Raw genomic sequence first — 15,177 nt, forward strand, 5'->3', positions numbered from 1 at the left:
GGGTAGAAGAAACAAGAAAAAAGCTCATAGGTTGAGATATGGACAGGGACATCATTTCCCAATTACCATCATAGGCGAAACAGACATGACTTCAGGGAAATTATTTTTATTTACTGTCAATTAATAACAGTAGGAAAGTGAGAAATTGAAACAAAATTAAAAATACCTTTTCCTACACCATCCCTTCTTCCCAGGCTTTGCTTCACTCCTGATTCTTCTACCTTCTCTGCCCTGACTAGATCAGAGGGATGGGGCATGCATGTTGGAGTCAGTTCACAACGGATAACTTGGTCTCTGCTGCTCCTTTCTCCTCATGCTTTTCCAGTGCTCCAGCATGGGGTGCTTCCCACAGGATACAGTCCTTCACAAACTTCTCCAATAAGGATCTTTCTCAGAGAGTACAGTCCTTTGGGAACAAACTTCTCCAGTGTGGGTCCTCCACAGGTCCTGCCAGAAAGCCTTCTCCCGCATAGGTCCTCTCCATAGGCCACAGCTCCTGTCAGGAGTGTGCTCCACTGAGGGGTCTCCATGGGCATATCCCCCTTCTCTGGTGTAGGGTCCTCCATGGGCTGCAGGAGGACAACATGCATCACCATGGTCTTTTCCATGGACTGCAAGAGAATCTGTGTTCCAGTGCCTAGGGCACCTCCTCCCCCTCCTTCTTCTCTGACCTTGGTGTCTCCAGGACTGCTTCTGTCACATTTTCTCACTCATTTCTCACAGCTGCTGTACAGCACTATTCAACCTTTCTCAAACATGTTATCACAGAGGGACTACCAACAAAGCTTAAAGGACTCTGTTTTGGAGCCAGCTGGAACTGGTTCTGCCTGACATGGGGGAAGCTTCTAATGTGTTCTCACAGAAGCCACCCCTGCAGCTTCCCTGCTCCCAATACCTTGACACATAAACATACATAACAATGTTAATAACATCTGGCTTAGAGATTGATTTTCAAATGCCTTACTTGTGGAATTCTCAGGCAAAATTACTGCCTATCTGTCCTGGTTAGAGTCCATCACAATGCTTTGAATAGTAGTAGTTTTTCCCTTAAAAGAAAAAGCAACCCCATTATTATTATTGTTTACTATTGCTTTAAAGTCATCATAAGATGTGTTTGCTTCAGTGAGCACTGTGATCGGTGTACATTTTGTATTTTATAAAAAGAGCCTAATCTCTTTTCCCATTGCTTCATGGAGGCTGCTTGAAGATGAGACTGGCATAATAAGGTCAGCACTGCTGGGTAGTGTAACAAACTTGTCAGTAAATGTTAATATCAAAAACAGCATCTCAGAAACATTTTCTTTATTCTTTCACTTGCTTAAGACATGTGGTTTCTTGCCTTAACACTATATTCAGTAAAAAAATATACAGAGATTTAAAAAGAAATATAATTAAATCATTCCCTTCAAAGCCAGGAAAATATTCAGAATCTCATCATTAGCAGGAAAGAGTATAGGCAGCTATATATACTTAATTTCCTGTGCATACTAGCAATAAAGTCTTTTAGGGTGGATTTCTGATATATTTGGCACCATCCCATCCAGGAACCGTGAGTTAAATCCTTGACCATGTACAAATCCTCTTTTTGATGCTTCAGTGGAAGATTCACCATTACAGAAAAATACTATGCAAATCAGATTACATTTTCCTGCCTTGGGGATTCCAATCCTTCTGCCTGTTGACCATGTCAACCTTCTCTATATAGATACATTAGAAAATCCCAGAGAAAGAAGCAATAAAAATAATAAAATAATGAAAATCTTACAGTACCAGGGATAGACAAGAGATCCATTTGCTGGGGAAAGAAATGAGAAAGGCACCAATAGAAGGACAAAATTTGGAAAAAAAAGTGGAGAAGAACTACCCACACTTCCATATTTTCTAAATATAAGCATTATATTCAGAATTATAAGCAAAGAGAAAGGTCATGGTTCCAGCTGCAGGTTTTTGCATTATGTTCTGCCCTTTGTATGAGCAAATTTAAATCTCAGGAATGTGTTTTGTGCAATGTGCTGTCTGCATACAAATTTACTGCACTAACCAAGGAGCACAATATGTGAAAGTTTTTGTGGTATATCAGCACAGTCGGTGGTGACACTGAGCTCACGTTGCCTGAATCCCAGAAGTTGTGGTGAGTAGGACAGTAAGACTGTGCTATTAAGCATTGATAAGAGGTGCACTATAGTACATCACAGTAATATAGTTACCTGGGTACCAGTTGGCTTGATGGAAAGTGGAGAAATCTGGTATGTGGATATAGCAGGCTCTAGTCTGCTGGGAAAGAATCACACAGATGAACCCACCAATAACCAGGTTCCAAGACAATGGAGGCTTTTTAGATATTGTATAGAAAATACCTTTCCCCCTCTGATATGTTCAAGTAATTTAATTTGAACCCATTTTTGCTTTCCTCTTTGATGAAGAAAAACAACAGATCTGCCCAGGTGATTCACAGAGGTGGCTGTGGGTAACATACCATCTAATCCATCTCCTTTCATTGACCAACTGAAAGATTTGCAGCTGAGCTTCCTGAGTGGGGAGAAAACAGAGGGAGTCTAAAAGCATGAAATGTCACTAAAGTCTTTATTCAGTAAGTGTAAAATTTATTTCACAGTCTCTTCAGCAAATATATTTATGGCTTTTACATTTGTGATGGCTTACCATTCTGACATAAAATTTTCCTCTGTTTATTCAGACTTGTCCAGTAGTACAGGATTGCTCTGCAATCTTTGTATTTTCAGATGGTTTAGGGCAAAAGAAAGGTTCTATTTGGAGACTGCATATAAAAATTCCTGAGGCAAGAGGTTGCATAGCAATGGGAATATAGTGCATGTTCAATACTGAATCGTCATCCTTGCCTTTCTGTTACTATGGAGATGGCATGACTGCTTCACAGCTTACTCTATCTCCACAGCTGCAACAGGAGTTTGGATAGGGTGCATGTGATGTCACTGCTCCTCATACCTTCTCTGTCCTTCAAAAACAGAGGAAACTGATTATTTTTCAGTTTGTGCTTAAATCACAGCTTGTTGAAGTACCATGTTAGTTCTGTGTTTACGAATATCTGTGTCAGTTCATCCTAAGACTATATGAAGCTCAAGGGAAAAAAACCTTATTCTTTAAACACATGCACCTCTAAAAATACTACTGTGAATTATCTCTTTTCTATCTAAGAGCCTACAAACAGGATATCTTACCCACCCATTTTTGAGAACTTCATATGTACATTCAATTTAATATGAGGATGTAAAAACCATTATAATTAATATACATTATAATTAATGTACATTTATCAAGTATTTTGTATTCTAGGGCTGCAGTGAGGGAGAAAGGGAGGGGAGTTAAGCAGCTGATGGCTCCAGGTATGAGAGAGAGGCATATGGCAAGGAGCCATCTCTTCTATTGTTGTGCCACAAACATTTTAGCTAACACATTGAACAGAAAAGCAGGTCATATGATGATTCCTTTTTATGAACAGCACTTGACAGGCTGCACTTGTTTAAAAGTATGTCTGCTTTTTTGAATGGCATTTCTTACTTCAAGATGGGAGAAGCATCTACAACTGAATGTATAAAAAGCCCATGTGAACACTTCAACAATAATCTCAAATGCTGCTTTAAACCCACATAGTCAAGACCATTTATTCTTAATCAGAACTACCACATATTCAGTTTTTTCCACTGAAAGAAAGCACTTTTTTTTGCCACTGAGCTACCTTGCCTGCATGAATTTTGAAGAATTGCCTTTTTGTTTGAAGTTTTGTCTGAATAATATTTTTTTTCAGATGAAAGGGCTCAAACTACTCTGCATGTGCTATGTGACAGCAATGAGTTCAGATCTTTCATCAAGAGCCAAAATCTAGGAAGCAGGAAAATCATGAGATTTTTTCATTGATGTGCTCCACAGCCAGAAGGACATGAGCAATAAAAGCAAAGCTTTTTGAGTAAATATCAGTCTTCTACCCACCTACTAAGCAACAGGGCAGCACTGGAAGCTTCAGAAAGACTATCTGATTTGCTTGCACATCATTTTGTTAACTCTGTTGAATTGTGCTACTTGTCATCACAACTGTTGTCATTTGGTATGTAGACTCAACCCTTCAAACACCATAAGATGCAAATAATGCTTTGTTTATACTTTTTCATTCCTGTAATTCATACCATCTACCCTAGAGCATAAGTTTTATGAAGCACGCACGCTCTCTGACTCATCTAAGTGAAATACTCAGGTTATGACATAGATAAAATTTATCCAATGTAACACTGAGTGGACCTCAGCGTATATATAATGTACTTTGCTATGTTATGCTAGTCTTCTGCTGTTTCAAAGCCCTTTTGACACTACATTCAGAGAGGGGCAAATAATTCAGCTCTTCTATTCAGTATGTCCAAGTGTGAGTCCATTTCCCATCATCATCAATCACACTCCTTGCATAAGCACGGTTCCCGTAAGGCTGGAGTCTGGTTAGCACCCCATTAAACTAATGGCCGCCGCATGCACACATCATACGCACTTTAGAGATAATTTAGCTACGGCCGTAAGGCCGGCATTGCCCGGCTGCAGGGTAAGCTGCCAGGCCCCCCTGCCCGCCCCGCAGGCTCGTCGGATGCGGGTCCCCTCCGCGGGCGGGGGTCGGGTCCCCTCCGCCCGGCGCTGTCCGCGGTGCTGGAGGCGGGAGCATCGTCACTGCCGCCGCCGGGCTTCCCCGCAGGCACCTTGGCAGAAGGGAAGAGTTTTTGGCAGTCTTACGTCATATCTGCACTGATTTAAAAAAAAAAAAAAAAAAAAAAAAAAAAACAAACAAAACAAACAAATAAACAACAAAAAAACCCACCCAAATTAATTACTGTTGGAGATCTTTACTTCTTATACAAACATCCTAACGTGATGCCACCTCATATGGCAGTGAGGTGTACTAGATGATCTTTCAAATTCCTTTCCAAATCAAACCACTCTATGATTCTATGAATATTAAAGGAGATTAAAACAGCTCTAATCCCTTTCCAAAAGACACACATTTTGATGGTGATATCCCTAGACTAAACCAGCTTTCTCCAGTGCAGTTAGCTTCTGCAATGATTTTACATGGTGATTTTTTCAGAATCTGCTGTAGGTTTAAAGCAAATAATCATATTTAAGTTATGGAAGGGTTCTTGTGAACAAGTGTTTGTTAGCAGTTAGCTGGTTTTGACAGTGCACATTAAGAGATTCCATGCTCTTTCTTGAAAACAAGGGAACATCTAGGCTGAACTGACGAAGAAACCTGGATTTCAGGTGATATTCTTTCCCTTCTGGAATGAATAAAGAACTTCAAAGAGATCAGAGAAAGACAAGATCAAACACCTGTGTCAAGGAAGCACTTAAGACAACAGCTACTTCCACAGGGGGATTGTGAGTCATTCCTATGGAGACCCTAGAAGTCCTCAAAGAGGCTTATTAAGAAGATAAATGGGACATGGGAAGCTGTTCCCTGGCTGGCAAGTGGCCAGAAAAGAAGGACATGAATGAGAAGCACATAAACAAAGGTAGTAAAGCAGTCATGCACATAAGCAGTGTAGAAAAGCACTCCTGAGACAAAGAAAACATGACGGAAATCCCCAAAAAAGGGGGCTGTGGGCATGGAAAATCCCCAGGGAACTGGGATAAGATAAGAATGTCTCTAGTGAGTACAATTAATGCCATTGCTATCCTATGATTTGATCAACTGTTACTTTTTATACCTTTTTTTCTCCTTACTTAGGAGTTTGTGAATATTTACTAAAGAGTAAAAAAAGATGAATGTTCATGTAACCATCCTTCTTTCAACTTACAGTATTCAAAGCATGTGAGTACATTCATTAAAAATATAGATTTTTTTTTTCCAGTCCCAGCTATGACACTTGATATGGGACAGATGGCACTGCCCAGACCAGAATCCACTGCTTCATGCCACAGAACTAAATTACTCAAACACTATCATGGACTTCATTAAAAAAAAAAAAAAAATTGTTCCTAATTTTACACTGTATTTTCCTTTCTTCGGTTCGTCTCTTTACTGCTGTTTATACATCTTTTTTCACTTTAAACAATACATGTCCTTCACTTCACCTTTCCAGAAAAGTACTGACATGTCTGATTCACAGTGTCTTTGAGATAGGCTTACTGTAGTTGATAAGAGCTTGTTAAGAAAGGGGAAGAATCAGTCAACAACCAAATCTTATTTTCATTGCTTGAATATGCTTGTACAAGAATTTCTTGAAAGGGCGACAAACACTATTCAGCTTCATTTATTCATGCCTTTAACTGTTGCTGGTTTCTGCTCACATTCACTCTGAAAGGGTGCAGCACAGTGGGTCTGATTTTATTGACTAGATATTTGGCTGAAAGCTCTTTGTCAGATCAAATCATTGCTCTACAAAGTAGCAGAGCAGTGTGAAGTAGCAGGTTTTCATTAGCATTCTGCCTAGAACAAAGGTGCAGTTCTGCAAATAAGGACTCAGTGCGTCTCTCTATTTTGTGTTTTGGAAGGAGCACAGCAGCCGCATGCTAAGTGTATTTAAACAGCTTTATTCTTTGGATACAGATCAAAAAGGAAGATATCTTTTACCAGTGTGTCCAAGACAGGGTTCTCTAAGAAGAACACAGCTGTTTCTGTGTTATCTCTCCTCTTCTTCTCAAAAGGCAAGTCTTTTCTTGTTTAAAGTGTGAAGGAAATTTATCGTTCATATTGTACTGACACTGCTGGTCAAGCTCTGCTTGCTTCCCTGAATCAAATCAACAGGACTTGTTCCAGGAAGCAGTACTAAAAAGATTAAGACAATAATGCTGTGGGAGGCAAATAATTTTGGAAATTCTTCACATTTATAGCTCAAAATAATACAGCAATCAAGAAATCAGCATGTTTCATCTCAGACAGTAACAAAGAAATCTTAATCTCTGACTGTTATAATAATCCTTAAAATATTATTTTAGATACTTTTTGGCCTTTTAGAGAGCATTTTATATATATATATATATATATATATATATATATATATATATACACACATATTCATATATATTAAAATAGATGATTTTAATCGTCTTTATCAATGTAGGCAGCATTTTGACATGTGTGAAAACCAGCCCAGATCTGCTGTACAATCCAGCATAACTACAGTGTCTGACAGACAAACAGTAGTTATCAATCTGATTGCAAATCCCTTATATATATATATATATATATTAAGGTATATATTAAGGCTTATTACTTAGCCTTATATTATTTAGCCTTGTAATTTTTCAGGAAGTGAAAACTGTATTGGAAAGGTCCTATATATGAAAAAATTATTTTTAAATTTTGCTGAGTTTGGAAGTGTATAAAGAAAACAGTTCTTTACCAAGAGGGTATTCAGATAGTGGAACAGGTTTTTTAGAGAGGTTGTGATACCTTTCAGTGTTCAAGAGGCATTTGGACAATGCCTTTAATAGCATGCTTTAAGTTTTGGTCAGCTCTGAAGTGGTCAGGCAGTCGGATAGATGATTGTTGTAGGTCCCCTTGAACTGAAAAAGTTTAATCTGGTCTAATCTGGTCTAGTCCGCATAGATATTTGATTTGATGTAAATAATTTTTATCCGTTTCTTTTTATAAAATCTTGACATTTAACATCAAAGTGTTGAAGTCAGAGTACCTTAGAAGGTCAAAATGTGTAAATGTGAACATTAACTGTGCTCAACTCATTAGGATCAACATTGCCTAACTGACAAGGCAGCATGTTCTTCTTTAGAAATGTGGGCTCACAAGCAGTGGCATATCATTTTGCATTAAGTTATGAGGGCTTCATGGTGCTTAGTGTGCAGTTCAGAAGAGCAGCATGTGGTATGTGCTGTTCTTTCTGACTTGATCTGTTGAGAGTATATATTGAAGCTTATTATTATTTTCTTCCTCGATGTTAGGTAGTAAATGTATTACAGAGAGGAAAGGAATAGCAGTGAATTTTTACAGGAAAAGCCTATGACTTTGAACAAAATGTAAGCAACACCATTACACACAGGTGCCCTAGTTTTGCTGCCATAAGCTTGCACACAGAAATAGCTGGGTTTCCTTTTCTGTGCTATCTTCATAGGAAAATGAAAGCTGAAATTCTCATTTATATTTTAAGTTCCCCATGCCAAGGATGCCCATGGCCATGTGCTCCACTGAGCCACACTCAAATTCTGCTGCATTCCACAGTTAGCACTGCTGAAGTCAGCATAAATAAAGTACATGACCTTGAATGCCAGCTTTTACTCCAATATAGATACACATAGTCTCATTTGACATTTACTGGAATTATCTGAATCATATAAGGAGTTCATATGGACTTTCTCTATGAATAATTTTTTGGTTCTAGGTGCTATAAAGGATGGATATCTTAATATATCTAGCATCTGGGAAATCAAATATCCTCTCAGTTCTTTATTGTTTTCAGTTTTGTCACAAAACCACATGTAATCTTTGCTGTTCAAAAGACCTAAGAAAAGGTTCTCCGTAGGTTCTTTTTACTTACACTGAAATTATATAAAATGAGTTCATTGAATCCTTATTTGATGAAATTTATGATTCTCAGAATCAGTTCAGAAAAAAATGCTTCTAGCAATGACCAGGCTAGGGCTTTAAGAAGGAAAAGATGCTCCATCTGCTCTGCCATGCTTGTTTACTTTAAGGTCCCCTAATAATTTACAGTAATTTTCTCTTTCCCCATCAGTACTCCACAGGGAAGGCTGTGATACTGCTTAGCTCTACTGGGAACTGGAGTTTGAGTGCACAGAATAAGGAACTACACAACATTTTTTCCACAGTAATTGTCTATGTGCCCTCTTATCCCCTAAAAATTATGAGGTAATTTAAGAAATCTTACCCTTCATAGATTGAAAGGCTACTCCCCATTCATTTTAGAGAAGCAAACAATTCCAAAGCCAGTTGCTGGAAAGCTATTGATGTACAGTAGCATGTTGATGTATTGGTTCAGCTTAGAATCATCTTGTGCATGGGGAGACTTTTGATTAGTGGTATAAGATGGGATATTCTGAATCACTGGTCATACTTATCAAATTTTATATATCTCAGAATTTTGTACTATTTTTATATACTCAAGATCATGATTAGATTTTAAATCTCTACAGGTAGGAAATAAATAAAGCAATGTGCATAAGTGTATAAGCATAAATTAGTCTTCAGAAAGGTTAAATTTAATACAGAGATTCTAAAGTATCTTAATTTATTCAAGTAGAATACAAACAAAATATTCTATGCAAAAGGACAACTGAAACAAGTGTTCAAATTTTTCAGCTGAATTAGAGGTTGAACTTCCCTGATCTGGCAGAAGGGTGATGTAATTCAAGACATTATAGGCTGCATTGAAAAATAGCTGAATTAACTCAAGTGACTTTGCATCTGTAATAAAAATAAGCATGAAGCTCATCACTATAGCTCAATTAATGCAACATAACTTGCTACATTATAGAAGCTTTGTGCCTGACTTCTTTCATTTATTAGGATCATTTAAGGATCAATTTTAGTATATGGATAATTTGCTTCATCACCTGTGAGGAAGGAATATGACAGTAATTTTGTACAGCTCTCAGCTGTGCACACACAGGTTTGACAGTAAGAAGATTCTATTCCCTGCTTCGCAGCCCGTGCTGACTATGGAAAAGAACAAGATGTCAGGCTGTGAAATTGTAACTTTCCATTGCACCTGGCACAACCTTAGAAATGTGCCTAGAACAGAACCATGGTGACTTCACTGGAGTCAGTTTTTTGTACTTTTACAAGTAAAGATAGCATTAGGTTTGAGGTTTATGGAGTTTTACAGAAATTCACTAACTTCTGATCTGTCCATACCAAAGACATTAACTGTAATAACAACAAATTATAGGAAATGCAGAACAACTGTGAGAGACATATTTTATTTATTTTATTAAAATTTATATATTGCAAAAATGAATTAATTGCATTTGTCACATCAAATGTGTAAGGGAACAGAAGAGGAATTTATTATGAACTCAATTAAATTGCTTTGTACAATGACAAGGAAGATCACTGGCAACATAATATATCCTCTTGGACCAAAGGTGGTTAAAGAGATAATTCACCTGACGATAATGAGCTTTGAGATTATAAATATTGGTTATTTGCTTCGGAGCTGCTATTTCTCATAGAATTACCATACTAAAGTTATCAGTTTTGTGAAAGAATTAATTATAATTTCCTTTCTCCAGGATGTGCTGAATACATGTAAAGCTGAGCAATTAATAAATACCATGTGTCATTTTTATGCCATGGATTTTGAAAATGGTAAAAGAAATTTTTTCCTTTCCTTTCTGCATTTGAAGATTTTGAGTATTCACAATGAAGGCAGCAAAATTACATCAATAAATATTAGCACAGAAGAGGTAAATTGACTCAGATTGCACTAACTGCCCATCAGGCGACCCTAAGTGCCTCTGTGAAAAATTGTTAGGTAGTGTGGCAAATTTCTTCAGTTCTCTCCTCATGGAAAGAATTTGACACTTAGTTTTTAATGTTCTTCAAGAAAATAACTTGGAAAATAATTTTGGAAATTAACGTTAGGTTGTTTAGACAGCCACCTCTTTTTCTGGCTCCCATGAGTATTTTGCAACTGATTGAATGGCTATAGCAAATGGGCTGGGAGATTATCAAAGCCCTCAGGTGTTGTCCTTTCCTTGGCAGTGAGACAACTCCTAAGCTAAGGTAAAGGAAGTACTACAAGATCCAAGACAATGTACTCAATCATTTGGGCCATCAGCTATATGTGTGGGGACATGTGGAGGATGCATTTCAGTAAGTTTGTCCTCAGAGCCAGTGACCCAGACTGCGGGCTGCAAAACAGTCCTAGACGTTGATTACCTGTGCACTGTGAAATCTCAGGTGGTTGTGCATCTGCCAGTCAAGAGAAGTCATTTTCCATACTTCCACTGTCCCTTCTCCCATTCATGCAGACAAGTCTTAAGGCCAGCCAGTGTCTTACATTAGATACTGAAGAAACATTCATTCAGATACATGGATATGAAATGCTACTTCTTTTATGAGATTTTTTCTTCCTAAGCCAAAAGTTTAAAGCATTTTGGATCAGGATCTCCCTTGGATTTTTAAATAAATACTGCTTGATTAGTAATTGCAAATGATGCCCATATCTAACCCACTATCTAATTGTTAGCAGAGCACCACTCCTAGTACATATTCACCAAAAACTGCATGCTATTCTTTCCTCAGAAAACAGTAAATTCCTTTATATGCATTTCAAAGGTTGCATGGCTTGTGTCGCCTTCTTCTTTGCCTAAAGGAAGAGCTGCTGAATAGTAAACTAGTTCTAAATTCTTTAAAATTATTTATAAAGTTAAAAGAATTTAGCATGCTGATAAGGCATAAAAATCAATTGAGTTTTTACTACAGATTTGTTAAATACTAAGATTTGGAAGATAATCTATCATTAAATCTCAATAAGAATAGAATTGAAAATATTATTCATTAGATTTCTATGAGCCTAAATAATAAGTTAATTCAAGTTGCATGAGCTACAGTGGTGCTGTGGTGACTGGGTCACTCAAATAGTGCTAATTCAGTGAATTGATATAAAAATTGATAGTCTGAAAACTTTTGTACTACCATTAAATTCTGTAAAACTGAAAGTAGCACTGTATATTTTCCTGACCTACTTTTCTGCAGTATTTCTGAAAGGTGATAGTGCAAGTGGTTTCACTGCAGATGAGGGATTTAAAAGGGAAGTGTAACAGATCTGATCATTATTTTTTTAAAAAACTTACAAACTGATATCTATATTTGTATTAATTTAATTATATTACTTCAATTTTTATTTAAATGTCAGATGGGAGGAAAGTAGTTATCCTCCCTCTCAGTGCTGAAGGCTTTGGCAAATGAGTGTTAACTACTGCAGGAATTTTTGCAGCACCCTAGATTATCAAGTTAATTGGAATTATCTATACTTTATTCTTCATATAGATGTAATTATTACATTTATTTTGATCAGCAGAAATTTCTAGCACGATTCATAGAAAATTTCAGAGTCTATTAAGAGAATGAAAAGTGCTTTTGCCCAATAAAAATCATTAGTTCAGATAGGTCAGGATCTGTGATGAAGCCCATGAAGGCAGATATGTTGGGCAGCTCTGGTCAAAGCAAGATTCTTTCTGTTCTCTGAGCTTTCCAGTTTAAAAGCCTCTGTCACACTTATGCAGAAGTTTGTTGCTACCAGTTTAGTCCTGTGAGACTGCTCTGTGATTAAAAGGTTTGACAGTTGCATTTGTCCCCCCAACATCTAAGTTAATCTTCAAGGGACTTTCTCTTCCCCTGCACAATTAACAAAAGTGATTTCTCTAAAACCGTAAAAATAGCTGGCAAAGGAAAAGAATATTGATAAATGAGTTCCAACTAATTTTTGTTCTTATTCAGATAGTAATAGCTCTCTAACAGTAGAAATAGATGTGCATTAGAAAAAAAAATTTCTTCTTTCCCATTGTTCATACAGCACAAGGGGTGTGATTTTGTGTCAAATTCATGTCTATGGAGACATGGTGTGTGACTATCATTACTCTGAGTGAAAGACTGATTTAATGATTATAAAAAAAGTTGTTGGAATGAGGTGAGTGTCAGTCTCTTTTCCCCAGTAACAAGATGAAAGGAAATGGCCTCAAATTGCACCAGGAGAGGTTTAGATTAGATATCAGGAAAAATTTCTTTGTGAAAAGGGTTGCCAGGCATTGAAACAGGCTGCCAGGGGAAGTGATGGAGTCACCATCCCTGGAAACATTCACAAAATGTGGACATGTTTCACTTGAGGACATGGTTTAATGTTGAAAATGATGGTAGTGCGAGGGTGATGAATGGACTTGGTGATCTTAGAGGTCTTTTACAAAGCTTAGGGATTCCATGAATCTATGATTCTAACATCCTGACTGGTAACTGGCACACCAATCCTATAGCCTGCAAATTCTCACTGCAGTGTCATTGTGGTTACCCTCGTGTGCTACTTTTGGCCTTTGGCTTTGATTGTGAATTAAAATGTGGCTAAGTCAGTTATCAGCGTAAAGTTGTTTTTGTGTACCTTTGTGACATACCCATGGATCAAAGATAGCAAATCTCTGGTGAACTACAGCCTTGCATTTAGCTTATTCATGCTGGTATGAGAAAATGGATGCCAAAAGCCTTGAAAATCACTCACATCTTCAAAGTAATTTAAACACACATTTTCTTTCTTTTAGATGCAAAGTTTTCTATATGTATTTATTTACATATATATGATTCATTGACTCGTGTTTCATACACCTTAAGTATAAACATCCTTACAAAATCTCTCAAAGTCACGAAAAACATATAATTTTCATTTATCTGATAACATTTTTACAATATAGAATTTGTCAGCATTTTCATAAAGCAGCCGGATCTTAAGAGTCCTGCTTTTCATTTCATGACATGAATGCATTCATATGCACCAAATGAAATTAAAGACTAATGCAATTACTGCATTTTATGACTATATCTGCAAGTAAGTGTTTGCCTGATTAGAAAGTGTTCTTTCTGTTGTGCTTACTTTGTTGAAATTATTCATGTTAGGCAGGAAAACAAATTTTGCGGTACATGGATTTTGTTTTATTGCTCCCCTCCTTACAGAACTACAGCTAAAAGCCCTCTGCTGTGTTCCCTGGGGTACACTGTGGTTAATGACTAAAAGCCATGGCTGCACTGCTGGGGAAGGCAGAAGGGAAGTGGACATCATTGGATTGAATTCTCTGCAGTGCCAGCTCTGTGCCTTTTCTGGGTCTGTTTCTGGGCATGTGAAGATGCAATTGTATGATTTCGTTTCCTTCACAACCTTATCAAGTGACTACGAACAATAATTTATGATAAATGTAACCCCTCTTCAATCCTGTAGATAGGCTCATGGTACTTACAGGAAAGAGGAAAACAATTTTGTTTCTCTCATCCACTTCATTTCCACTTTGAATTTGCATTAGAAATGTAGGTGCCGTCTTCCATCCTCTCCTTCCCTGAAAGACCTGACGCTTTCCAAGCTGTAGTGCCACTCGAGCCAGCCAGGAGAGGGTGCAGGAGAACACAGTCTGCCAAACAGTTCCCTGGGTAATTTCACTCCTAAAAACACAAACAAAAGTCCATTCCAGTTATTATGCTTTTCTGTTATCTCTTTAATTTTTGCTTTGCTAATTCAAGCTTCTTGCTACCTACTATTCTTTTCAAACAGCGAATTACAAGTGCAGAGAAATAATATACCCAGATGACTTAGGATCTGGAATTTTTGTTGAGATGGATTCGCCTGCTTTTTCAAAAAGATTTAACATCTTCTAGTGTTACATACAAATTCATGTCTCACCCATGTACCTGTTTAAAGGTCATGTATAAAATCACAGAATAATCTAACACTCCTTCCATTGGCAGGGACACTGTTCCCTAGACCAGGTTGCTCAAAGCTGCATCCAGCCTGGCCTTGAACACTTCCAGGAATGAGTCATCCACAGCTTCTCTGTGCAACCTGTTCCAGGGCCTCACCACCCTCACAGTAAACAATTTCTCCCAATCTAAACCTACTCTCTTGTAGTTCAAAACTGAGGTCATCCAGCAAATTCCCTATCCATCAAATAGTCTGTCCAAGTTCCAAAAAGAAATTTATTAATTTTATTAATTTATTCATTTTCTTAGCCTGTAGCCTAGAATTAGGAAACAGAAGTCTTCTGGAATGGGAAGTATTTAGATAAAGTACACTATCTCACCTTTTAAATTAGAAATTTTCTGATATTTTTAGATACATGTAAACTAGTACAGTGTTCCTACTTTTATAAATGTTACTACGATCCCTTAACCTCCTAAAGTGATAAACATCAGTAACAATTAAAGAACAAACCGAAGAAAGATGGCTTTGCATTCAGGCAGACAAAAGATCCAGGCTAATAACTATTTATGACAAACACAGAGTGTTTATGAGCTCCCTTCTCCCATGCTGTAATTATTTGCAGAAGCTTCCACATTTACAGTCACCTGTAAATGTCTCCCATCTTAATAGCAGAAATACCTTTGTGTGATCCATCAAAGCAAATAAGAGAGCTCTTTGACATATTGTTAAAATTAACTGCATAATGACTTTTTGTGAAACAAATAATTTATCACATATGGAAAACTTTTTT

The sequence above is a fragment of the Pseudopipra pipra genome, chromosome 1 (genome assembly GCF_036250125.1).
Source record: "Pseudopipra pipra isolate bDixPip1 chromosome 1, bDixPip1.hap1, whole genome shotgun sequence".
NCBI classification, from domain to species: Eukaryota; Metazoa; Chordata; class Aves; order Passeriformes; family Pipridae; genus Pseudopipra; species Pseudopipra pipra.